Below are 26,983 nucleotides of genomic sequence, written 5' to 3' on the forward strand. Positions count from 1 at the left end.
CATATGACAGCTGCATCAATTAATTGCATTAATAATTTATTACCTTCAAATAATTGCTAAGCAATTTATATCATTTATATAAATCTATTGTTTACAATTGCAAATAGGTGTTACTTGTACTATCCGCGAAGTAAATAAATATAGTTTCCTTGTATTGCCCATTTAAATTATAAATCAATTGTTTGATACATTTTAACTGAACTAGATAGTACAATTTTATTCATACAATTTAAAATATAACTTTACTGTAAAAGTTTAGGTGATTTGGGTTTAAAAGTAAATGACCTTTCGCAACTATTAAATTGAGTTTTATTGATATTTTAGAACGACATTTAATTTAAACATCTTAAAATACGCTTTTATTTAAAATCTGAATTTTTTGAACTTGCCATACCGCCAATCAACTTATGCGAGCAATTCACGCGGCGGTAAACTGATAGCGATTATTTGCTGGCGGTGAATTCTGGGCGATAAAATTTCCCAGACTCGCTACTTCTTAAGAACTGCATAGAAATTGATTTCAATAGCCTCAGAAATTTAAACACAAAAACAAAATTAGTAATATACTACTTTTTAAGTGAAAATATTTTTGTTCATTACCTAATAAATATTACTAACATTAGGCTACATTAATAGTCTAACACACACGCAGAGATATGTCCGACGGACACTAGGAAAGATCTGTTCGAGCTTCACCACACACGCAAACTATCTAAACTCAACATTTTAAACGATTGTCTCTTTTAAAAGAGCAAAAACTGGTCATAAATCGTATTTTAGACGTTTACCGGTGGCGGTAATTTTGACGCAAATTAAAGGCTAGTGTCATAAAATCACGTAAGGGACAATTTTTTTTTGTAAAAGGTTTTATGTGTTTTTACTTGAATCTGTACTTTATTATACTTAAGAATAATTAATATTATTTTTTAATTGTAAACAATGAAAATGGTTATAAGCCAGTATTGTGTATTCAACATGTATGTATACTATTGTACCCATGAATATTTTTGAAATAAACGCGTTAAACACGTAAGGGACAAATTGTAACATAACATACTGGAAACTGCCTGGCGGACCATACTGTCCGTGACGGACGGACACACAGCGGACAGACAAATCTGTGTCTTTTCTCAGACACACGATCAGATTTGTCCGTCAGGCACCCGCGACGGACAGATCCGCACGTGTATGGCCATCTAATAGGAAAATATATTTGTTTTTAAGAATATGGTTATTATCATTGATAAGATTATAAATATGTTTCTACTTAACTATTAAAAAAGAGTTTATTGTATATAAAATAAGCTTGTTAATATTTTTTAAAAAGCTTGTGAATATAAAAATATTTTTAAATATTATACATTGCCTTTAAATTAAAAAAAATATATGTACATTTTTAGTCTGGGCAAGTGTATGTATATAACAAAAGGCTCGCAAATTGCGCCGACGAGTCTGCAAGATAATCAAAGCGGCTGTAAGCAAACTAAAAAAATAATTAAAATTTCCTCAGAGGCTTTTTTTGGTATTATATACAAGACAAAAAAACTTAACAGCAATTTAACCCGTTCGTCGAAATCATTAAAAGCCAACTTTCAGACCCGAAGCACGATCGAATTTTGCCGAAAACACGATACTAGGGTTTGGGAAAAGTTCCGCCTGTTGAACAATACAAAACAGCGAGGAGGCATGGGAAAATGTCGAAATCAATAAGAGTAAAAATTAAGAGGACGATGGGGCAAAATCAATTTTCAAACGTGCCGTCATTAATCAATTCTTTTGGAAAATATAAATCCATAACCTCTTTTTGCTTGACGGACATCCGACGATGAAAAATTATAATGAATTCCTCGGTTGAATTTTTTAGGTATTTTTTTGTGTGTTATTTATAACAATCCTGTTATTTATGTAAGTAGCTGCCTAATACACTATACAATATTTTTATTTAATAAATAACGGGCTTCTAGAAACGATAATTTTTTAACAATTTAATTACGTTACGAAGTACGTTAGGTACATATGTTGCCTCAGATAAAATGGACCACCAAGAGCTTTTGATATACATAAGACACTTAGTGTATCATGATAGCTTAATACTTTCTTAAGTGGCTTTTAGCGATGCTGTTTTAAGATGTTGTTTATTATTTTTATTAACTATAGCGATATATGTATGCATTTAGAAATGTAGGATGCAACTAGGTATATGTATATGTCTATATATTATAGTTAAGCTATAACTCCGAGTTTTTGAAAATAAGTATATAGGTATCACGATAAAAGTCAGTACATAAAATATATTTTATATAAATTAATTTGATAAAATTGAACTCATTAAGAATAGTGGCTTTATAAAAGAATATTAAATGTTATTAAGAAACTAGCTAGTTTTATTATTTTTTGCATGGTTATAAAATAGGCATATAATAACATTAATTATTTCAGCGTTTTATAAAAAATATTATCCGCGACATAATTGCTATTTATTTGTACAAGATTTTGTGAAGAAATATAAAATGCATTCATTCTGAATAGCACAAAAATTAAATAAACGCGCTTTAGCAACCCAAAATATTTTTTTCTAAAGCCAGTAGTGAAGCTTAGAAATCCATTGTTATTGTATTTATGCAGCGCAGTAAGCTGCTCAATAACTGAAAAATCTAATGACATGTGCATAAAATTAAAACAGTAATTTTAATAAAAATAATCATTGATCTCCTCCCATTTCCCCGATTAAATATAAAAGCATTTCCCTGATTATGTAAGAACATGTCAACATATTTTACTTATTTAAAATTGTATGTTATGCATTGAATCAAATTACTGAAGTTTCACCGAATCAACTCAAAGGACAACTTTTAAATAGTCCAGAAACAGCTACTTTTAATTTAATTGTCAGAGCTGGTCCAGAATCTTTAAGAGTTTAATTTGATTTTAAAGACTGTTTCGTCATGTTTTAATTCAAGTAACTTAGAATTCATAAGCTTTTGTAATAATTGTAACCAAGTACATTACAATCAGTCAGTACTTTTTTTTAACAATTTAGGTTAAATATATAGTCATAATATATAAGATAAGAGTTCATTTCAAATTTAAGCCTACAGTATTTTTATGCATAATATCAAAGTACAGAGACTTTAAAATACAATATTATATTTCATACCAAACATTTACATTCTGCAAAACCTCGTTTCGCTACATAAACACTACACAATATTTTATAAGATACATAAACACGCCCAAAGCCGTATGTCTGACTTAACCGTCTGCAAAAGATAATCTTCCGTAAGACAGGTGACAGAATGTCTGAGCACTTTGCAAATCCAGGTGACAAATGTTGAATTATGTATGAGCGATCATTACGTCCGAACGCCGTTCCCTTTTCTACCTTTAGCCACAGATCGGACAAAGCGTTCGTTCAACATTGCGAGATAATCCACGCTTCTCTGAGAGTGTGACCGACGTTAATTCCGCCTTTGACGTTTGAGAAACTCTGGTTGGTTGGCTGCCTTGCCGAAACTATTCGGCAAGTATTCAAACGGCGGCGTGGAAGAATTCAAAGTTTTGCTTTCCAACTATTGCACACATGCACCATAAATTATGGTGTGGGTGTGCTTTACTGCATGTAAAAAGCCATTTGTGCTTCGTGAAGTATGCAATAAAACACATACACCTTTCATGTACAAAGATCCACAAGAGCACTTTATAAGTTCTTGGATACTGCGAGAGTTTGCTTCGTTATGATAGATCAATACTTCATAATGACAAGCAAAGATTTTTAACATACAATTTTAATATTATACATGCAGTTTCTCTTTCATCAACTATATTATCAATAAATAAACGTGAGAAATACTACTTAACAAAAACAGATTCAGATACTGCATTATATATAAAAACTAATTTAGTTCTCGGAACTATTGTCATCGTCGATCTTTTGATCTCGACTATCTCGATTTAGATTTTTCTTTTTTATTGTCTAACCACATGTGGGCATCTTCTTTAGACATTATCCTCCAGCGAGTGCCTATAAAACGGCCGGGATAAGTATCGGCGGGATATGAGGGTCATAACCATTACCATTGGGGCCACGGTGAACCATCAACCCGAAATTACTGAATCCGGGATGATAGATGGAACGAGTGAGTGCTGCGTTTAAAATTGCGCTTAATCGTTGGTGATTTTTTACGGTGATTAGGGCAAAAAAATACAGTTTTGCACCCAATCTCAGAGGTAATTTAACGCTTATTGAGTCATGCGTAGATCTATCGATTACTATATATAACTAGTAACTTTTTTAGATTTCTATTTCACGAATCCATCCACGATGGTAAAATGATCTAGCAAGAGCTCTGCAGACACATTTTTTGATTACTTATGTGATCTGTATCTTGCACATATATGTTTTACAGCCAAGAATACTTGAGAGACTTCTTTAGTAGATCAGGGCTAAATCACTCATGCCATGATAATACAAATATAAAATAAAGAAGAAATCTCTGAAGAATGAAACAAAGGGATGCCTTATACCCAAAATGAAGACCCACTCATCTGCGAGAACTATCGAGTTATGATATATATGATATAATTCATTGAAATGCTCAAAACAAGTCGCACTAAATGAACTCTAGAAAGCGGCTAAGTAGTTAGTACTTAAGATCAATATACAGAAGACAAATTATATGCTTAAAACAAAAACAAAATATAGCAAAACCACCTGCAAGCCAGTAGACAAAAAGCGAGATAAAGTGGATAAAGTTATACCTTGGTTTGCTGCTAAATTCCCAGTGATAAAGTTCAGAGAAGAATAATTTCTGCAAATATTTTTTTTTTAGACTTCATAAACATTTCAGATCTAATCTTATGTCAAGAAGTACTAGAATACAACAGTGCTGACATGCAGAAAATAAACGTGGATGCTGGGCACTTCCCAGTCAAAAAATGCGAGTGTTTGAAATGAAAAATTATGAGGAAAATCTTCGGACAAGTATACAAACGTGGGACCTGGTGGTAACAGTAGAAGCTTAGAAAATAAAGAAGGCAAGAAAACTTACTACTGTCAAATTCAATCGTATCTCTTAAATTAACTCTAATTAGTTGTATTTGAGGCATATAAAATGGCAGCCGGTCAAAAGAGCGTGCGTCAAATGAGCGCGGTCATATAAGCGCTGCATTATAAGGGCCCATACGCACTGTCGCGTCGGCTAGCCGCCGGCGACTAGCGGTCGCCGGCTCAAAAACGTAGGTAACTAGACTAGTCGGCTAAGCCGAGCGACTCGAGGTCGGGTAGTACATTCGCGAAGTAATTGCAATATTAATTTTAAAGAGAAAAAAAATATTATTTTAATTTCAATATAATATTGAATTTCCCCGTATGAAACGCTTTTTGTTTCCCAAATTCAATTATAAATGTATCTGTATTATGTTAATAAAATTAATTTAAATCGAGAAGCAAGAAATAATATAAAATAATTATACATATTATTTCACAATATTTTTTTTTCGTTATCAATATTCATATAAAATTATTGTAAAGGATTCGGGATTCAATTTCTACGATGAGCTTTTCTGTGTCGAAGCCATTTTGTGTGAATGATGTATAAATCGCCTCGAAAGTCGCTCCTCGTGCGAATGCACTCATCTAAACCCATGCTTTTATAGGTTGCCGCGACAGGCAAGTCGCCTGTGCATCACCCCTGCACAGGATCGCGCCTGACGCTCCGGCGACTCGGCGCCTGCGTGCGTATGCACCCATTTAAAACTATATAAAGTACAGTCGCCGGGCGGCTAGTCGCCGGGCGGCTAGTCGCCGGCGGCTAGCCGACAGTGCGTATGGGCCCTAAGCGCTGCGTCATAAGAGCGTTTACCAAAGTGAGAATTGGAGAATATCAAGTAATGAATATTTTAGGAATTAGGAATATAAAATATAAGTAAATTGTTGCACTATCAATCCAGAAAGTGTATAAAATAAATGAAATTAAAAATGAAAATGAAAATTATATAAAAAAAATTGTAGAATTTACAATTTTAAAAGGGGACCATATATAGTTAAACTTATTTCAGAAACAATATTTTTATTAGGTTAAAAATAATAATAATAAACTATTATGCTAATCTCTCTTAGTAAATTGATTAGTGTTTTTATAAATTGATATATTATTCTATAGTTTCGGGTCTCTGGGTATCTGGACAGTAAATGGATCTCTTGGTGCAGGGGTATTATATTAGGTTAACAATATTTCAATTAATTGTCATAATATTTAAGATTATAATAAGATTCGTATTCATTATTTGTATCAAATATTGCCATAATCCATCTTGTTTTAAGTGGTTAGATCTACTATTACCGTCACAGTAATAATAACACGGTTAATATCAAATTCATCGTCACTTCCTTAAACATCCATTAATATAATATATGGATAATTTGTAAAAATAAATCAATATATGTATTTATAAATAATTAAAACACAGATTACTAATTGTTACTAATTGAGTTGCCGCTAAAAATGTCGATAGTTGTCAATCGCTGATTTGAATAGTGCGAGCGAGATAGCGAGATAGCGAGCTCTGCTTGCATCTCGCTCTTTTTTTCTAATCGTTTTTATTTCATAACAGACACACAATATTAAGTAGGAATTATGCACAATCAGAGCATATCATAAAAATATAGATACCCTTTGAAGGAAAAAATCAGTTTAAGACCAATAACTGTCAAGTATCGCGCTATTCAGCCCTAACCCCTCGCGGTTCGTCCATGTCCCGTCCATGTCCAATAAATTTAAGATTATTGAGTTATTTGCATAAGTCGAAAATTGAATATTACTAAAATGTGTTTACCACAAGTGTTTTTAGCAATAATAAATTGAAATTGTCAAAATTAGCTCGAACATAAGCCAATAAAGGCATTGGTATACGATGTCGACTTACTAGCACAAAGGGTTACACACAAAATGTCAACCGCATGATGCCTAGAATTGTGAATATCGGCGTCACTTCCGGTCGCGGAAGAAGGGACGCCGTGGAAACACACACGCCTTGCATAGTAACAATATATTGTGTGTATAAACACAACAAATCAAATTACACTATCACTTTATAATTAAAAACATCGAAAGGGATATTATTATAAACGAAAACACGTATTCGACAAAAATGTAACACGACCGATTGACTAATGTCATATAGCTACTGAATTTTTTTTAAATATTTCGAGATGCATAAACAAGTTCCAACGAGTTCAAGGTTATGCTTCATGTTATGTTCATATAAACCATAACAATTAAAATGTGGTGCATCTCAATTTGTCTATTTTAAAAATATTTATCTCTAATTCCAATTATTTTAATGCAAGTAGTTTGTTTATTTTTACAATATCAGTTTAACACGGTCTTAACATCACAAGTGTACGACCATGTTCCGATGAAAAATTTTACAATAAACTTACACTACTAAAATGTGTTTTAAATTGAAATGCATTGAAAGTTTTAAGATGGACTTACGAGCACAAAGGGTTAACTATATTCGAAAGACAGAAAATTGAAAGAGACATTACCCCGTCGGACGAGTAGCGGGGCGCGGGGCGCGGGGCGTCCGTTATGGCCCCGGCTCCGCGCCGCTGCAACGGCCTTGCATAGGCCCACGTATAAATCACTATATAATGCACTGCTAATTAAAAACATCGAGAACACTTATTCGAGAAAAATGTAACAAAAGAATTTATTCGACCGTTTACGACCGAGGTCGCATATCTACTGGTACTTTTTTAAAATATTTCTAGATGCATCCAGACAATTCAAGGTTATGCTTCATTAAAAATAACAAATGTCATTCACCTCAAATTGCATTTGTCTAATTCCAATTAAATTAAATGCAAGTTGTTTGTTTATTTTTAGAAAATCTATCTCTCGTTCGATTTATTTTAATGCGAGAGTGACACGAAGGTCACCTTGTGTTGTTGTTGTTGTTGTTCTTGATGTTGTTGTTGACCTTCAAAAGTATCATGTCGATGATTTCAACTTTATTTATATGAAAAATATTATTATTACCTACGATTTTTTAAATGCAAATTTTGAGTGTAGTTGTATGCGTGCGTACGGTGCTGCCCCCAAGTGTCAATCGAGTGCGTTGTCGTTTGCTTGTAACGCTGTAACGGTCGTTTACGCGTGGGCGTCATTTGCTTGATAAATATTTTCCTAAATCTTTTAACTACGTACGTATCGAGGTTGACACTGAAACTTTTCGATGTAATATAAAGACGAACGAGGAAGCGGAGCACTGGATAAAACAATACAGTGCGTAATCCAGAACAAGTTGGAATTGCAAGAGTATGAAAAAAAGCCCACACGATATATTTCACAGTAAGTACTCTAATTAAACTAATAATCTTATATATAATTATTGTATATAACTTGACCCTTCGAAAAGAACGCATGGTAAATCAAAAAATTTGTATTGCAAAGCTGAAATAGACGTTCTTATAGAAAAGGTGACGTGATAAATATCTGAAGGTAATTTCAATATGTACAAGAATTCTTTTTAAATTTTAAGAACGGATATCAAACATACCTAGTCACCCTATAATAAGCGCAGAGACGCTATCTTGTTTGCCTCCACCTGAACATATCAAAAATAAGTTCTATGACTATTTTGATATGGGATTAAATGTTGGCGAGGCTATGAGATATCACGAAGCTCATCTGCTATTACAATATGATAATTGTAGCATAGAAATGGCAGATGCATCAATTAACCCAAAAATGCTTACTGTTCTTCATTAAGGGAAAAATGGAGAGATTATACTTTAGGTCCACGTAACGACTGTCTCCAGGTAATTTATATTGAAGATGAATATCTTTGCAATGTTGTTTCTATGAATAATAACACATTTATCAATTGCAATATTATTCATAGAAACAAAAGAGAAGATACCAATATACAGGACATTTAATTAAATATTATGAATCATCGTTTGCTTTTGTTATTGTAACGCCAATGATGAAAAGAGCTCATTCTCTGCCTTTGACTAATGACATTGTGTTCAGAGACACCACCTCCTCTTGCGATGCGGAGGGCCACTCGATTACGCCTCTCGAAATGTAATGATAAATTCAAAATCAGCGTTTTATTTTAGTAAAAATATATGTATATCGTACGTATGGGGATGGGGAGCCATACTTGAGTATGTACGTAATAATTTATAAATAATAATGTTTTTCTTGACTAATCATTATAATCTTCATTACGCTCTGGCACATAAAATACTAATTTTACCGCCTATATCTCGTGAACTTTTATTTTCGCTATTGCAATTAAGCGCGATTAGACGTGTCATAATGGCACTCCGCAAGCTCGAACAAGCGAAGACTGAATTTGTGATCGTTCAAGCATCATTGGAAGGATCCAACATGCTGACGAATGAGCGACGTTCTGCAGCACTCAACGCTGTCAATAAAATTATGGAGTTGTTTGGCTCCGTGGTCGAGTCGGCAAACGATCCACCAACTTGGGTAAAGGAGGTATTAAGCGACCTCGATATAATTAAGAAACAGACAATAAAGGAAAGGAAGTCGACGAAGATATTATCATCATGTGAACCGCCGCCAGGGAGTCTGGATGAAACGCCCCCTGAATTACCAGAAATGACGTTGGTTGTGTCACGAAAACGGAAGACACAGCGCAGGGTTACATCGATGCCAACATCAAGATCGAAACCAGCAACAACATCGAGGCCAGCGCCAGCATTGAAGCCTTTACCAACATCGAAGCCAGCATCATCATCAGAACCACCATCAGGGTTGAGGCCAGCTCCATCATTCAGAGTATCAGCTGGATCAGCTGAGACACTAACTACGGATTCTAATTTGACTCCTCCACCAGCTCATCGCACGCGTTCAAGAATTATTATTCGTGGGTCAGGGGTATCAAACCCACGAATCAAGACAATGCAAAAGAAAAAACACATTCATCTGTTCTATCTGCACCCTGATACAACGTCGTCCGATATAGAAGAATATATCAAAGAATCTGTTCCGGCGTGTACAGATGTTTTAGTCGAAAAAATAAAAACAAAAGGGGAATATGCCTCGTTTCGATTATCTGTGCCAGAAGAATATTTTAAATCATTAATGCTATCAGAAATATGGCCTACTGGTGTAGCATTTAATGAATGGAAATTTCGACGAACCATTGCGCCCTCAGCATAATGGAGTGCGGAAACAAGACACCTTATTATGCTACTACCAAAATGTAAGGGGTCTCAACACAAAAACTGTAGAGTGTTTTTCTGCCGTCGCTGCCCAGGATCATGATCTGATCGCCCTATCAGAAACTTGGTTAAGTGATTCAGTGAGTGATGCTGAGATTTTTGATGATCGATATCTGATGTTCAGAAGAGACCGAGGCACCAGAGGAGGAGGCGTTCTGTTGGCGGTTCGCAGCGACCGTGTCCGCTCAGCATGCCGATTAGAACGTTTACACACCATCGGAGAGCACATTTGGGTCGAGATTGACTTTTTAAACGGAGAACAACTGTATGTGTGTGTTGTATATTTTCCGCCAATGCAGGCACGTGAAGTAAGTGATGTCTTTTTTCACACTTTAATGTCTAACAGTGATTTTTTAATTGGCAAAAATATAATCATTTTAGGTGATTTCAATATTCCGTCCGCCCCATATTTGCGTGCGGAGATTGATTTCACCATTTCATTATTTAATTTATCTGATATTAATTGTGTCAATAATATTTATAATAAAAAACTTGATGTAATTTTAACGAACATATATGCTAATTGCGATGACGTCACGAGAAGTAATTATGTCCTCGTTAAAGAGGATAATTATCATCCGGCACTCGTAGTTGGCATTAGGTTCAAACAGCCAAATTCACGTCCATTTATAAATGAAAAAGTATGTAAGAATATACTGTATGGATGGAAGTTTAGGGAAGTGGATTTTGACCACCTCAATGGTTTGCTGTCTCGTACGGATTGGACACAATTGTATCAAACAATTGATGTTAGTTCTGCTCTTGATGTTTTTTATAAATTAATTTATGGTATTTTTGATGAATGTTTTTCCAGAAGATATCCAACGACTAGTAGAATTTATCCAATATGGTTCTCGAATGAGGTAATTACAATTCTTAGAAAGAAACATGTCATACATAAAATCTGGAAACGAACACGAAATTCTCTCATCTATGAAGAATTTCGTACTCTGCGATCGCGTGCAAAATTGATGATTTGCGATTGCCATCGAAACTATATTGGAGACTGTGAAAAGTCGATAATTTTAGATCCGAAAAAATTTTGGAAATTCGTTAACTCAAAACGCGATGGCCAATCCTTACTGTCATCGATGAGTTGGAACAACATCAATTTTGAAGGTTCTGAAGAGATTGCAGATGGATTTGCTAGGTATTTTCAAACCGTATACCATAATGATGGGTCACATTTAGAGTTTAATTCTAATTACGATGAGACTCTTCGTTCATGGTCATCTTTGTTATCAATCAAAACCTTTAGTTTGGTTGATATGGAATATGGATTTAGCAGACTAAAGTCCATTTTTACCTCGGGACCAGATTTTATTCCAGACTACATTCTGAAAGGATGCAAGTCTGGTATTTTACAGCCTCTAAAATTTATATTTAATTTAATTTTGAGATCCTCTTGTTTTCCAGAATTGTGGAAATGTTCAAAAGTCACTCCGATTCATAAAAAGGGTCCCAAATCTCAGATTGACAATTACAGTCCAATAGCTTTGATCTCATCACCTGCAAAATTATTTGAAATTGTTTTGCATAAATACATTTTTAATCATTGCAGGTGTATGCTTCTCGACCAACAACATGGCTTCCGTAAATCTCGATCCACTGTCACTAATCTAATGGTTTTGTCTAACTATGTTTCAAAATCATTGGACTCTGGTGTACAAGTGGACGTCATATACACAGACTTTGAAAAAGCATTTGATAAAGTTAACCATGCTTTACTTGTAAAAAAGTTATCTAATTTTGGGTTTTCTGAAGATCTCATAAATCTATTCTCAAATTACTTGACCAATAGATATCAATTCGTCAAGTATAATAACTCTTTTTCAGAACGATATAAGACCCCTACTGGAGTACCTCAAGGATCCAATTTGGGTCCATTGTTGTTTTTATTGTTCATTAATGACATAGAAACAGCAATAGAGCATTCAGATTTTTTATTATATGCAGATGACTTGAAAATTTACAAGAAAATGCATTCGATTTCTGATTCCCTCGACCTACAGGAGGATCTCAACTCTATATGGAAATGGGATTGCTATAACCAATTGCCTTTCAGTGTAAAGAAATGTCACACAATTTCATTTTCAAGGTCGTTAACGCCGGCAAAATATTCATACCATCTAGGTGGATATTTTCTGGAAAGGTTTTCTTCAACTAAGGATTTAGGAGTGACTTTCGAAGAACGTTGGAAATTTAGCCAGCACATTGCAGAGACTCATAGCAAATCCTTAAAAATGCTCGGTTTTATCTTGAGAAATGCGCGTTACTTTAGGAATACTTTAGTATTGCGCACTCTTTATGATACTCTAGTCCGCAGCATACTAGAAACTAGCTCCATCATTTGGATCCCAGGCGTAATGAGTCAATGTAATGAATTGAAGCTGGAAAAAGTACAACGTAAATTTCTTCGATATTTATACTTGAAGGAATACGGGTATTATCCGTTCTTGTTTCCTAGTGCTTTTATTTTGGGAGCCCTGGGATACGTTTCTTTGTCGACTCGCAGAAGTGTTTATGTAATTAAACACTTCTGGAAATTGCTCAAGGGCATCGTAGACAATCCTTCAGTGCTCGAGCAGCTTCAAATGTGGGCTCCTGAAGGTGGATATAGTTCTCGGTCGCGTCCACTATTCTTGCCTGTTAAGTGTAGAACTGGAGCACTTGCCAACTCTTCTCTGGCCAAGGCCATTTATCTGCTCAATTCTATCCATAGTAATATTGACATTTTCTCTTGTACTTATGGAGTTTTGGTTCAATTCGTATGGGACAATGCACACCTGTTGAGGTGATTTGTGTCTGTTGTTTTGTCTTGTTTATATTTGTGTGTATTATGATGTATTAGTACTTTTGACTATCGTGACGCATTAGGTTTGCCTGTCAGGTCACGATGGTTATAATTTTAATAAATAAATAAATAAATAAATAAATAAATAAATTTTTTGAAATTTCTTACAATTTACATATATTTAGTATACCTAATTCCTAAAATATTCATTACTTGATTTTCTCTAAGTATTTTTGCGCTCTTGTGACGTGCTCTCTTTTGTCAAACGCTCATATGACTGTCTGCGCATTTGACGCACGCTATTTTGCTACAGCGCTACTTTGGTAAACGCTCTTATGACGCAGCGCTTATAATGCAGCGCTCTTTTGACGCACGCCCATTTGTCCGCGCTCATTTGTGACGTTGCCATATAAAATATGTAAAATAATTTAAAAATAAAGTTATTATTTTTCATAAAAAAATACATTTTGTAATTAAACTATTATTTTTAAGCTACATTTCATAGACTAAAATTAAGATTTTAGACCTATAGTATATAAGTAGAATATACTATTTATTTTTAATTATATTATAGTTTGGTTAACAGAGTAAAGGTATATGCATTGATAATTGTTTTTAGCCCTTAGATGTATAAGTCAACCTAATAAATCACGTTTTGAAAAAATCTACCTAAATATTTAGAAAAAAATAAAAGCTTTAGTTCTTCGCTCAATATAATTTTGTAAAATGTGTTAAAGAAATAACTATTAAATAATAAAAATAGCAACTTTAACCGCCATATTCCTTCAATGTTAAATAAATTAGTAGCTAATTTTTTTAATATTATTTTATAGAATTTTTATTAAAAAAATCCCCTATGGTATATATTGAATGTTTTATTATTTTGATTTAATAGTAGAAATTTCTATTCATACAAAAATGTATTTTAATTTATTTAAAATAAACATTTTCTATCCTCTAAAAATTTTATTATTTCAAGTTTTTGTGTTGAGTTTTATTCAGATTGTTATTCAATATTTTTTGGAAAAATACCTTTAAATAAATGTTTATGGTTTTTTAACAAAAATTGGCAATTCCGTTAAAGAAAGCTAAGGAAAAAATGGAGATTTCCAGTGTATAGTAAAGTTTGAAATATAATAAGAAAAGGGTTTATAAAACGTGTCAAAATAAGTTGTAAAATCAGATTTTTTGAAGTATCCCTTATAGGAAAAATGTCATGATATTATTTCAAATATTTTCTCAGATTCAAGATTAGTGCTTTGTGTTTCAGAATTTTCTTGGTTAGTTTATGTATTTTAAAAAGTTAATAACATAAACTTTTTCGTAGCATTCAAGGATAAGCCAAAAAATTAAAAAATGGTAAAAATATAATTTTACTCATTATTTAAGCATATTTTTAATAGATTATAACTCTAAATTGTATTAAAACAATGTTTGTTAATTTCACAATTAAAACAATTCTGTAAGATAAATAAATTTTTGTGCTATTTTAAACCTGCAATTCATAGCTAATTTTTTTTAATTTAATAAAATATAGAATAAAATAAAAATCAGTTATTAGGCTTTTTCATTTTAGCTTAAAAGCTTAGTGTTTTATGATATTTGTTATGACATTATAAATTACTTCTTAAAAATATTGATAGAAAGACATTTGATGATTGAAACTATAAATAAGATTTTACAGATTTATTAAAAAGGCTTAACTAAAAAAATGCTATTAATTTTATAGCTTGATTGAAAAAGTTAGTTCAATAAAAATATTACTAAGGCTAAAATTATTGTTGCTAAATTTCGTATATATATTGGATTTATTTTAAACGTTTTTTTCAGGCAAAGCAAAGCATTTTAATATCAAAGAATATTTAATTACTTACTTAAAAATATTTTTTTTACATCGACGTAATAACTACTACGAAATTTATATTATAATTAAAAAAATAAAAGCTGCGCTTTCAACGCTTCTATGAAAAAATAGCTACTGCTTTATATCTATTATAGAACGTGAACGCTGTGAGAAACATTATATTTTTTACGTAAGGAACTACATTTTCATCTGACGAAAATATTAAACGTTGAGACAAGGAATTTCATATCCGTAAAAAAAATATACTTAAAAAATAAATTTGTAGCACCTACGTTCTAGCATAAAAGCACACAGAAGGTATTTTTCGATTTTTATTTAGGCTTTGAATTTAATAATGGAAACATAAATGGAAAGCGGAAATATGTATGTACCTTCGACCTTTGGTAAAGAATATTATATACATATCATTTAAAACATCTAAATATATACTAAAAAGCGTGCTTAAAAAAATATTTTATATTGCAGAATTTATAAAAATAAATCACGCAAACATGTATGTATGTATGTATACATATATCATGGTGACTTAAATAGATAAGGAAACATTCGCATATTTTTACCCAGAATTCAGAAAAATACTTGGCCATTGAGATGGAAATTGCGAAGGAATCGTAAAGGGAAACCTTTTATTCCCTGGACTCAGAAAGTGTCATACCCATTTCCGATCGGCTGTTTCAGGACGCCATAACTTTTCATATCAGGAAACAATAACGCCTATATCCAATATATTATTATTATTATGCCTATGTGTAGAAATAATCGGCTCGTATGTAAATTGCGATATATCATTTCCAGATTCGTAATCTACGACCCCAAATTATACGTAATATTTTATAATATTGGATCTTTCTCTCTAATATTGAATTTGTGATAAATGAAACATTCAATTGAAAATTTTAACGATTGTAGCTATTCTGAGAACAGATTTTAATATCAAATGTTTTAATAAAACTTTTAAATAGTAATAATATTTAATACCTAGCAAGATAAATTTTCGATTGACGAACATTTCATTGAAAGCTCTACCTTTGAATTCCTATTGTTTCATATCTACTATTTAAAATATGATTTTTTTTTAATAAATTAGATATTATGTAGATAATTATACTTCATATAATTTATGAACGAAACACAATATGATACATACATATTTGAAAGCTTTATTGTTTTATGTCTATATAAATTTATTTTTCAGTCTCGTTCATTAAATATTATATCAAGCATTTGAGATATTCGCAATAAAACAGCATAAATATAATTTCTAAGGATGAAATGTATATCAAAGCTGACGTATATAGATATGTCTATATAGTAGTATAAATTATATAGTATCTTTTGTACATACCTTTTTTGTGTTGTCATAGAAAATTCTTCAAATTCACTTCTTCCGTCGAATTTTATCTAAAAATATAAATAAATGTAAGATTAATATAATGTACATTTAAATCAAAACATACTAAAAAATAGTTCATATTAAAGTTTTACAATAGCATTTTTAATATTAGTATAATTAAAATAACTTTTAAGAGTCATTAATTAATTTTAATAAAGATAAACTTGCATATTGCTGATAAAGATGTCAGTAACTAGAGTGTAATTTTTATCCAAAATTTACTTTTAGGAGCCTTTGATTTAGTTAAGGTATAGGGTAAAATTTTGTGAAGCATCTTCAATTTTAATGCAGCAATTGAAGAATTTTTTTAGGATGCATTCTTCAATAACCAACGTGATTTTAAAAATTAATTTTAAGTAAGGGTATTTCTAACTCTTAAAACCAGATTTTTTCTGTGCAATATAACTTGTCTATATGAGCAATAATTAATTTTAATTTATGGTATTTCTAGACATTTTATTTATCCGTTAATGTTTAAAAGCTTTAAGTTACACTACAGTATCACTGAAATATTTCAAATGACTTTTTAGGTAATTTTAAATTGTTTACATTAAGGACATTACTGCCTCGATGTTGATGTTCTCTCGTAGCTTCATTTCGTGCTACATAGCAAAACACTTAAAAACACTAATGCAATAATAAATAATTATTTACCATAAAAAATAAATTTGTCTAACATATTATTGCTTATTTAATCAATAAAATAATTATTAGCTAAAAAAAATGTGATTAAATTATAGAATTAAAATTGTATTAATTATTTGAATAACTTAATAGTGAATAATAATATTGCAATAATAAACACAAAACTTATGTATCGTGTGGTAACAGCTTCGATAATAACGATGACCTTCAAAACTACCTCTATTTATTGAATAATGGACAGTTTGCTGGGTGTGTTTGAGTATCTTGTTTCACACACAATGTTGGAAGGCAAACTGCGAAATTCAGCGCAAAAAGCCAGCTCAAATATTTGCCCTGTAAAACTTTGCGAACCGTGAAGGGGAAATACGAACGGTTTTAATTAGCGGAATGAGATCCTCATAATTAAAATTTTCCTGTAATATTCTATATAATTTGCTGGCTATCGCCGCAGATGTACTGTTTTATTTCTTCTAGAAACTACAAAACACGACTAATAAACATAATAGTGTTTTAGTAGTATTAAAACAAGAAAGTGCATTTAACCTTGGATGGGTTTACTAGATTTATACAGCTTGAGAGTCTTATTTTTTATAATTAATAAATATTATTTTTTAATTATTTTAAACAGTTTGAAATATGGTGGTACAGTTTTATGGATAATTATTATTTTTGTAACGATTCATTTATAACATAAGCCAGAAGACACGGTGCATGCGCGTCTGAAGTCTCACGAGCAATGCCCGCGGATCTAGTAGCCGTTGAGATGTACGCCTGGATTATCCTATACAACGTACGGGGAAAAGGGATTGCTTTTATTGTGTTTCTTACGGTCGTCATGGTTAATTTGGTGTAGCTCTGCTTAGTGCGATTTGGGTTGAAATTCGGAACTTTAGTTCTAGTAAAATTTCTCATAAAAGTAATTGAGTACGCTACTATTTAAACTTTTAAATCATTCAAAAAAATAGGAAAGTTTATCATTTATTGCATTTTTTGCTATTCTTTGGGGGGAAACAATTAAAACTCTTTGTTTCTGTCTAATTAAGACTGTTTAGCTCTTTGGCGTGTATAACTACGTAATGGTATATTTGAAATACAGTAAGTTAATTGTCGCAACCAGCAATAATCGCTGCGAAGAAATTAGTCGCACAAGACTTACTTAAAGAGTCTCATAAAAATAACTGACTCGTTACCCAGATTTTGAACGTAAGTTAATGGTTTAGTAGCAATTTCAAAGCATAGACATCATGGACCTTAATTAAACAAAATTATGGTTCTGTGCATATTTATATTAGTTTGTCGGGTTCTGCAATTTAATTAAATTTTAATTTATCATTTGAAACACTCAATAAAATAATTAAATAAGCAGATCTATAAATGGTAATTAAGCTTTTAGTTAAATCTACAAAAGAAAAAAATTCACTATTTCTAGATTTTCACGCCTAAAATAAAAAGGGGGTTATTTGTTAAAATGGGACACCACCGTGACAATTTTACTGACTAACGGCAATCTGTTTCAAATCTTGCCACCAAAAAAGTGTAAAACACTGCTTTTCTCTTTGCATCCTATGGTCCAACTCAAGGTACAGTATATAGAGTACCTATTAATTTTTTTACGTATAACTAACATGAATAAAATGGACATTAATTTTTAAATTATAAAAAAACTTTGAACTCAGTTTAAAACACAAAAATCAACACCTCTGACACAAGGGTCAAGAAAATGTGATAACAAAAAGTCTGTTTCCGCCCAGATAAATAACATTGGCCAGATGAGCAAAGAATGTAGGGACTTTAGATAAGTATAAAAGCCTCGTACTATTTTTTTATGTTCATCAATTCATTAAAATCTTTGACATAACCTTTGAATTTGAATAAACGACCAAGAAAAACGGTTGATTTTCTTTAATAATCCGACCAGGTCCAGATTAAGCAATTACCAAAATCTGTATGTTTTCAACCCAATCTTTGATTTGACTTGGAGACTGTGTCGTTTTTTTTAAAAATAATAATATTTAATATAATAAAGAGAAATGCGTTTAACGTCAGGTTATGACACTTATAAAAGCTTTGCATCTGATTATTTTAATACATTTATTTATTAAGATCGTCCTTAATATTTTTAAAGCTTAATATGTTTAAAAAAAAATTAACATTACAGCTTTAATTAAAGTTTAAATTATTTTACCAGCTATCTACATAAATTCAATTTTAAATAAGAGGAGATAAAATTAGTTTTTTTTAATAAAAAATATTTTTATATTTATTATTTGGCCACACAGTATAATCTATATTTAAAAACACGATTTTTATACTACTGATTTATGTGAAAAAATATTATTTATTTAAAATGAAAAGTTCATTTAACTGTGCAACGAGAAATTTCAATATAAAAGCTTATATTTTATTCAAATTAAATAGTAAATCTACGAAAAAATTTTGTATATTATTTTTAAAGCTTCGTAAGATAGTAATTTTTTTTTCTACACTAATGATTTTTAGTTTATCACCTAATTAGTAAAGCACAGAAAATACTATTTTTTGTGTTATTTAAAAAAAAATATATGTAAGTATTTTGCTATTGTTAAAAATATTACGAATAGAAAAAAATTATACAGATAGAACCAATGTATAATACCTAATAAAATTAGTTAAATTAACTTATTGACGAATTGAATTTTTATTAATACAACTCTTGATTACACTGTTACATTAACATCATATTTTAACTGCATTTAATAAATATATAAAGATTTTGTATTTTTTCTGTTACATATATGATTTAAGATAGTATAATTTTAATTAATGCCTAGATTCCCAACGTAACTATTATCCTTATTGCTATTTAGTTGATATCGATGGGACCTAATGGGTTAATTTCGGGCCACGGTGTAGTTTAGATACTACACATTAATGCCATAGGTCTAAGACATTCCTGCCAAAGAAGGCTACGCTTGAAATATTATCAGCTTTAATGACGATCGCGAGCTGTGTTTACAGCCGCACTGTCGTGTAATGCTAAATTATAGGGCCATAACGTATAAACGTTAAGTGTATGCTCCGAGACTCACAGAGGGTGAAAGCTTAACTTGGAAAGCTCAAAAAGCTTAATGGACTGCAGTCGAGGTGCGAAAAAAGCGAACTTACAGCAGCACTTTTGTGCACTGTGAAATTAAATAAATGTATTATAAACCTTTTGCGCTCCTAAATTATATTTCACTAACATTAGTCACGAATTTCAATTATGAAAATTGCAGAACACATGTGTGTTTGAAGCGGGATATAAATTGTTGGAAATTGAATTACGTTTTTCATTCGCTCACCTCATTCACCTGAGCTTTCACCCTTTGATTAAACTTTCGCCTGCCTTTGAAGAATTTTATGTAAAATGCGAATGGCTCAATCGAAAGCATAGAGATGCACTGCACGTTTTTGCATTATTTTAACGAAAGGGTTAATCCTCTTAATTATTTTTGGGACGTTCCATAAAAATTATATTTTTATTATAAAAAACATTAAAATTAATATCTCTGTTGCTATTTACGTATTCTTTTATATTTAAATACTTGAAAATGTATTTGTCTACATTCACTAACTCAAATTATGACAATTATAATATTACAAGTTCAAAATCATAAACGTAGAATATAGAACTGGCAGATGCCAGCGTTTAAAAGTTGTTTAATATTTGTCTTTCTGAAATTTATTCACATTTCAGTGCACGGATAAAACTTTGCTTTAGTTTTGCGCATATTCAACATGTTGCTGTTCAAAACCTTATATTTATTAATTAACATCTGTTGAGCAACTTCTACCTCTACGACTACATGGCAATTCCCTGATATAACTATGCACACACACAGATTCTAAAACGACAAAAGCCAGAATCTCGCGTCGCAAACACGGCTAACACAATTTGGGTACAAGTCGAAAAACGTCAAGCATAAGTTTACACGTTCCTGTTCCAGAGGTTCCCAAAACGATGTGAAAATTTACATGTCGCAATATTTTGTCAGGAACCGTTTGGGTCACGCGCGACGTGACGCGTTACCGTGATTATACCGCGACACCAGTTACGCTTCATATTATAAGTTAATTAATCACGTACGCCTGGCATAGCGTAAGAGAAAATGAGGGCAGGGGGAGTTCAGAGAACTTTCGCTTTAGAGGATAAAAGTACTTTATTTAGAGCTAGGATTGTGTTAAAAGATTATTTTTCACACCAAAAGATTATAACCTACTTTTTTATGAGTCAGTTTTTTAGTCACATAAATTATTTACTATTTTTTAATGATAAATAAATCATTGATTAAAAAACTTAATTTAAATAAAATTAGGTTTTTCCAAAATTATCATTTCATTTATTATTTTAAAAAGTTCGATCACAATTAAACTGAAAAAAACTGCAATTAATTTAATTAGGAACCTAACATTGACCTAAGAATAATTCATTAGATACTGAAAAACTTAGTACAGAAGATATTTATGGTGCATTATTTTTAAGTAAGCTTTTAATTCTTAAATAGCTAAATTAATATATATTTAATTATTATTGTAATCAAAATATGTTTTTTTAAAATTTAATTTATGTATTTATCTATTTTATGTATGTAATGTATTTATGTAGTTTTCAGTCTACATTCTCAAGCCTGTATAATTTAACAGACCAGAAAATCCAAAACAAAACTTTTTACGCGTTAAAAGCGCCATAAATATTTTTTTATATAATAGCAGCGTGTCGTTAAATAATTGCCCAACAAGTGCCATGTTATATTATAAGTAAATTAAAATAAAGTTATCTTTTAAAACGCACATTCAAGAGTTTCTATTAAAAATTGATAAAAACGTAACTTAAGAATTTTATATGAATAGGTTTCGAGGTTACTAGATCTCACACTTAAATATGTGTCTGTCGCGTAATACTAAAGTTCTTTAAGTAAACGGACGGAGATTGACAAATCCAATTAAACCCTCAAATATTTGTATATGGCCGTTTTAGTGAGAGGTGGGTGAGCACTAAACTTTTCCCAAGCTAGTAAAGTATATAATACACAGCGCCAAAAACATGCATTTAGAATTCGCTTTCGACAATACATCAAAAATGTTAATCTCCTGAATTTAAACACACAAGAGTTCATACAAATTGAAAGCTGAGTGGAGATACGCTGACCATCACAGAAAAAAACGAGGAAGCAGCCGCTTTCCTTTTAACGTCAATCCTAGTCCAAATTTAACGTTTGGAATCCAGAAAATAATTCAATTTTGAGACAACTGAATTCTTGAGATGCTGACATAGCTACAATGCCCTCATGTGTGCATATAAATATATATATATATATACAAACATAATCATATAAGCTGTACGTGGATGTAACTTGAATAGTTGCACAAATATAAATTATAACCAACACGTTAGACGAATGTCATTAGTACTACTACATACTATTGACCTGAAAGACTTGGATTTATAAACCATGTGGATCTTAGTGCTTTTAATTTTTTTCGTGTCTAAAAAATCGGAATAAGTTATAGTTGTGATTGATCATTACAGATTAGTTTTAAATATATTTCACTAATCTCAATATTAAATATCGCATATAAAGTACATATAAAGTATTTACAATTATCTAATATTAAGCTACTTTATTTGATAAAGAATATCTTTATCAAATAAAGTAGCTTACCCTCCATAGATTACAGTATAAAACACGATTTAAATTTGTATATGTTATATTATTATTTTACCACGAAGTATCTGTTTTCTTAAAAGATTTTTTATTATAATAGCAATAAATAAATAAAAAATAGGCAATTTATTGATTGTAAGTAGCTTACAAAAAAGCAATAGCAAATACAAAGCTTAACATTACGAGTTCAAAACGTAAGGTCATAAGCGCACAGCGCAAAATAATAAGTGCGCAAGTAATACAACGACCAGCAGTATGCGTATGATAGCAAGCAGAATTTTATATTAAAATTAATAATGGTCCCTACAAAGACCTTTGAGGAACACCAACTAGATATGATTTTTCAGATGTTAATATTTCCATAATATTAAATATGTTTTATTTTTATTATCGAATGTTTATGGTTGAAACATATTTAACTTAAATACAAAAATAAAATAGTTATTGATCATATTTTAGTGTAGCTTCAATTAGTATAAAGACTTATATTTTTAAATGATTTATTTATTTAACATAATAAAATGTACGTTTAAAGGGAAAGGGATCTAAATAGACCGTTACTTAATGGAGATTGGCAATAAAATCCGATGAGTTATAAAAGGGCCAAACAATGGGTGGCGACGCTTGAAAGGTTATTAGGAGGTCAAAAGCACTTGACCCACAATCATATTTCATGAGGATGTGGAATAATTTTGCGTGAATTTATTTTTCGTTTAATATTGACAGTGATAATATTCATTGTTTCATGTACGACATGAGTGCTTGTATTTTTTTAAGTATAAAACTTGACTCTGAGAATTCTTTGAGTATAAAAGTTGACTCTTTAAGAATATTTTTTACGACGCACTAATACACTTACTACATTTTAATTTGGAAATTTAATTTAAAATTTAATTGCAAATTAAGTAAAAATATATTTTATGTAATTTTTATATTATATATAAAAATACAACTGGCTTAAAAAAGTCCATTAAAATAAATAATAAATACAGCTATTTGTGCCATTTAAAAAAATAATTATTAGTAGAAATCGAAGATCTATCTAAACTTGGATTGAACCTAAGCACATTCTTCTCAAAGCCGATTTAATATATTTACCCTCATAACAATTCCAAGTTTTTTTTATTATTTTATCTAGGAAACGGTAAGGACGTTACGATAATCGAATCGGGTTTTTTCGTCAACTCGAATTAGCCGTTATTAAGGGGTCGTCGAAGTTTGCCCGGGTTGTGTTTGGGTCACGCACACCAGAAACTTCCAATTTGACATTGGAACCAAATTGGAGACGGTAGGTACCTGAAGATGGCGTCCCCGGAGACTGACCGGAATAACTTCACATGGGAACCATTGTTGTTTGCCACTTGAGGTGTCTTAATGTGGATCGGTTTCGGGCTGACAATGACGCCGGTGTGCTATCGAGATCGCCTGAAATTACACGTACATATGTGAACGTACCGTAACATAAGGGCCCTTTCAGACGAGCGCGGGGAGGAAGATATTGTGACTAGAACCCGGATCACAATAATGCGTTCAGTACTGAACGTGAAATTTATATACGGTACGCTTATTATGGATCTTATTTAATTGTACTCGTACTTGGTGTGCTAGAATGTATTGTATCGTGTGAGTAGGGCTTTAGAACGATGCTTAGAAATTGTTAAATGCATCTTGAGGAATTAACTGAAATGGAAATATAGCGAGAATTGGTCTGGTAGTAGAACGTGAAGCTCGTTGAAATTGTTGACATCGATTAAAGGTAGAACATTAAAATTTTCAAAGCACATACACACTGTTCCAAAATAACGAAAACATTTTAAAACGCTTTAGATGTTTTTGTAAATTTTGTATAATAAATTAGTATTAAGGTATAATTACACAATAAATCATCTGTTCCATAGTTCTGTATCGCGAAATCGTCAAACCGTTTTAAAGACTCATGACCACTCAAGATGATGATCTGATGCTTGCACTACACTCTCTGAAAATTGTCCGAACCAAAGTTCAACTGAAGTCAGCCGAGGTCGCCGACTTTCGAGTAGCGGCCACACTGCCACAAATTTTATATGCCGTCCGGACGGCGGGCGTGAATGACGTACGCACGGCGGCTATTGTCACGTACATCTGGCATATTTGCGCGCGATCGAAAAATGTGCCAAATAATCGCAATTTTTAAATTTTCATATTATTAAAATTACGCTACTGATAATTATAAAAGTTTGTGTGAGCACTCACTAATACAATATTAGTGAAAGCTTTTCGGCCGCAAAAGAAAGATTGTTTAGGAATTTTATGTATATAATTTTAAGTATAAATTTAAGTTTGGGATTGTTAAAGAGAACCTTTCCTTTTTTTATTCTAGCTAAATTTTTATTCAGATAATAATAAAAATGTTAAATGTGAATAGAAAATTAAAAGAAATATATAGCAACAAAACGTTTTCAGATAATTAATTCTATATAACTTCCAACAAAATTAAAATTTACATTTCACATTAACAGTAAACATAAATTATGTCGGATGCATAAACTGATTGGGAGGATTGGCGCATACAATAATAACAACAAGGTCAGTTCGAATTTATTAAAATGAAACACCGTGGGAGACCTCTTAACATAAATAAATCATTAAGGATTAAAAATTTACCCTCTTAAATAAATCTACCATATGGGCCAATAATATTTTATTTCAAAATAACTCAACACCTTTCTGTAATTAGTAGTAGTCCTACCAAAAATTAATGGACCACAAAATTAACGTGAAGGGTACCATGAATATAAATAATGAAATTCTGGCAACTAGGAATCACTTGGAAAGTTTGGATAGTAATATTTTTTTGTTTTAAAACATGGTTAAATTATATAATATTGGGGCGGCCACTATGTACCACAGACAAAAACAATAACAAGATTTTAATGGTGCAGCGAGTCATTGAGATAAAAAATCTCGTCATAAAAATCTTAAAAATTCTGTTCCTAAAAACAAGAACGATCACAACTGTAAGCAAGAACGATCACAACTGAGTATTACAATTGTTATTAAGAAAATGACGTAGAGGTCAGTTTATTGTTAAGCTTTAAGTAAAATACTAGTTTATGTCAAAAATATTAAATTATATAGTACAAAACAGAGCAATACTAGGACATATAAAAATACATATAAATAGTACATAACAAACAATTAAATTTAAGATAAAATATATTGCAGATTAATAGTGTTTTACAAAAATACTAGTATGTATACAATTTACAACCACAGAGGGTCAACCGCTGGGGCTTTGCCCTTGGTTCTGATTAGCGCTTTTATAGCACCTGTCCCCAATAAAGAATTTGGAAGAATCGACGGTATTTAAGTTTTTTTCCGAATGCCTATTGCCCCTAGATTACGCTTTACATTGACTATCAATATTTGATTTTTAATTTAAATATTGTGATAAAATAAACATAACGTATAATAATTAAAAACGTATTATCATAATTAAAACAACATTAGACCCTGAAAATATTCAGTACCTAATCAAAGTGTACCTAAATAAATTTGTAATTTATATACATGCTTAATAAATTAAAATTTATATTTATTATTAAAAATTTGATAATAAATTTAATATTGATAATTATTTAGAAAAATCGATAATTTTTTTTAGCGAATGTGAATAATATTATATAGATTATATTTTAAATATTTACACATGAAAAAAAATATAATTAGCAAAAAATCAATTACTAATAAATTGTTTATATACATATGTAATATGTGATACTTTTATTAATTTAATCTATGTAATAAAAAAGATAACGAATATTTTTTATCATTTAATTTAACAACATCACTTATTTCAACGTTATATTTAAAAATATTAATGCTTAGTAATATCCCTTTAACTGTATAACGTACTGTAGTTTAATATTAAAATTTATTAGTATATTAAAACTATGATTGAATCAAGTGTCAAATAACAAATAATTTAATAATGGATAGTTAAAAATTTAATATTAATTATAAAACTTGCAAAAAAATTACTATGAAATATTGTATATAAAATTAATTTGTATTTATATAGAACTAGATATTAAACAAATCATAATCATTATTAAATTTTACATAATTAATATCTAAGTAGTAAATAATCAAAAGTTATTACTATAAGATTTATTTATAATTATATATAAATTATAATAAAATTATATAAGACAGTATTTACGTAGGAAAAATATAAACAAAAATGTACCTTATTCTATAAAAAAAGTTTATTATTCATATGGCTTTAATTAAAAATAATATGATTTAATAAAAAAACTTTTTATTGTGTTTTAATTAAAAGGGAAAAATCTTGGTTAAAAAT

At 30.8% G+C, this 26,983-nt stretch overlaps 1 protein-coding gene across 4 annotated transcripts in view; it reads right to left on the reverse strand.

Moving 5' to 3' along the window:
• Positions 1 to 26,983, reverse strand: part of LOC148237287 (uncharacterized) — a 251,416-nt gene that overhangs the window by 128,338 nt on the left and 96,095 nt on the right. For 2 of the 4 annotated variants that reach the window (XM_088205391.1, XM_088205392.1), the window contains one exon: positions 16,265 to 16,320. The gene's annotated coding sequence lies outside the window, so the exon portion shown is untranslated. Of the gene's footprint in view, positions 1 to 7,549; positions 7,725 to 16,264; positions 16,321 to 26,983 lie in introns of those variants that run through there. The other 2 variants (XM_088205395.1, XM_088205393.1) reach the window with 1 other exon arrangement.

Source organism: Plectrocnemia conspersa, unplaced genomic scaffold (genome assembly GCF_051122295.1).
Source record: "Plectrocnemia conspersa isolate PC_06_02 unplaced genomic scaffold, ASM5112229v1 ptg000002l, whole genome shotgun sequence".
In the NCBI taxonomy this organism is placed as follows: Eukaryota; Metazoa; Arthropoda; class Insecta; order Trichoptera; family Polycentropodidae; genus Plectrocnemia; species Plectrocnemia conspersa.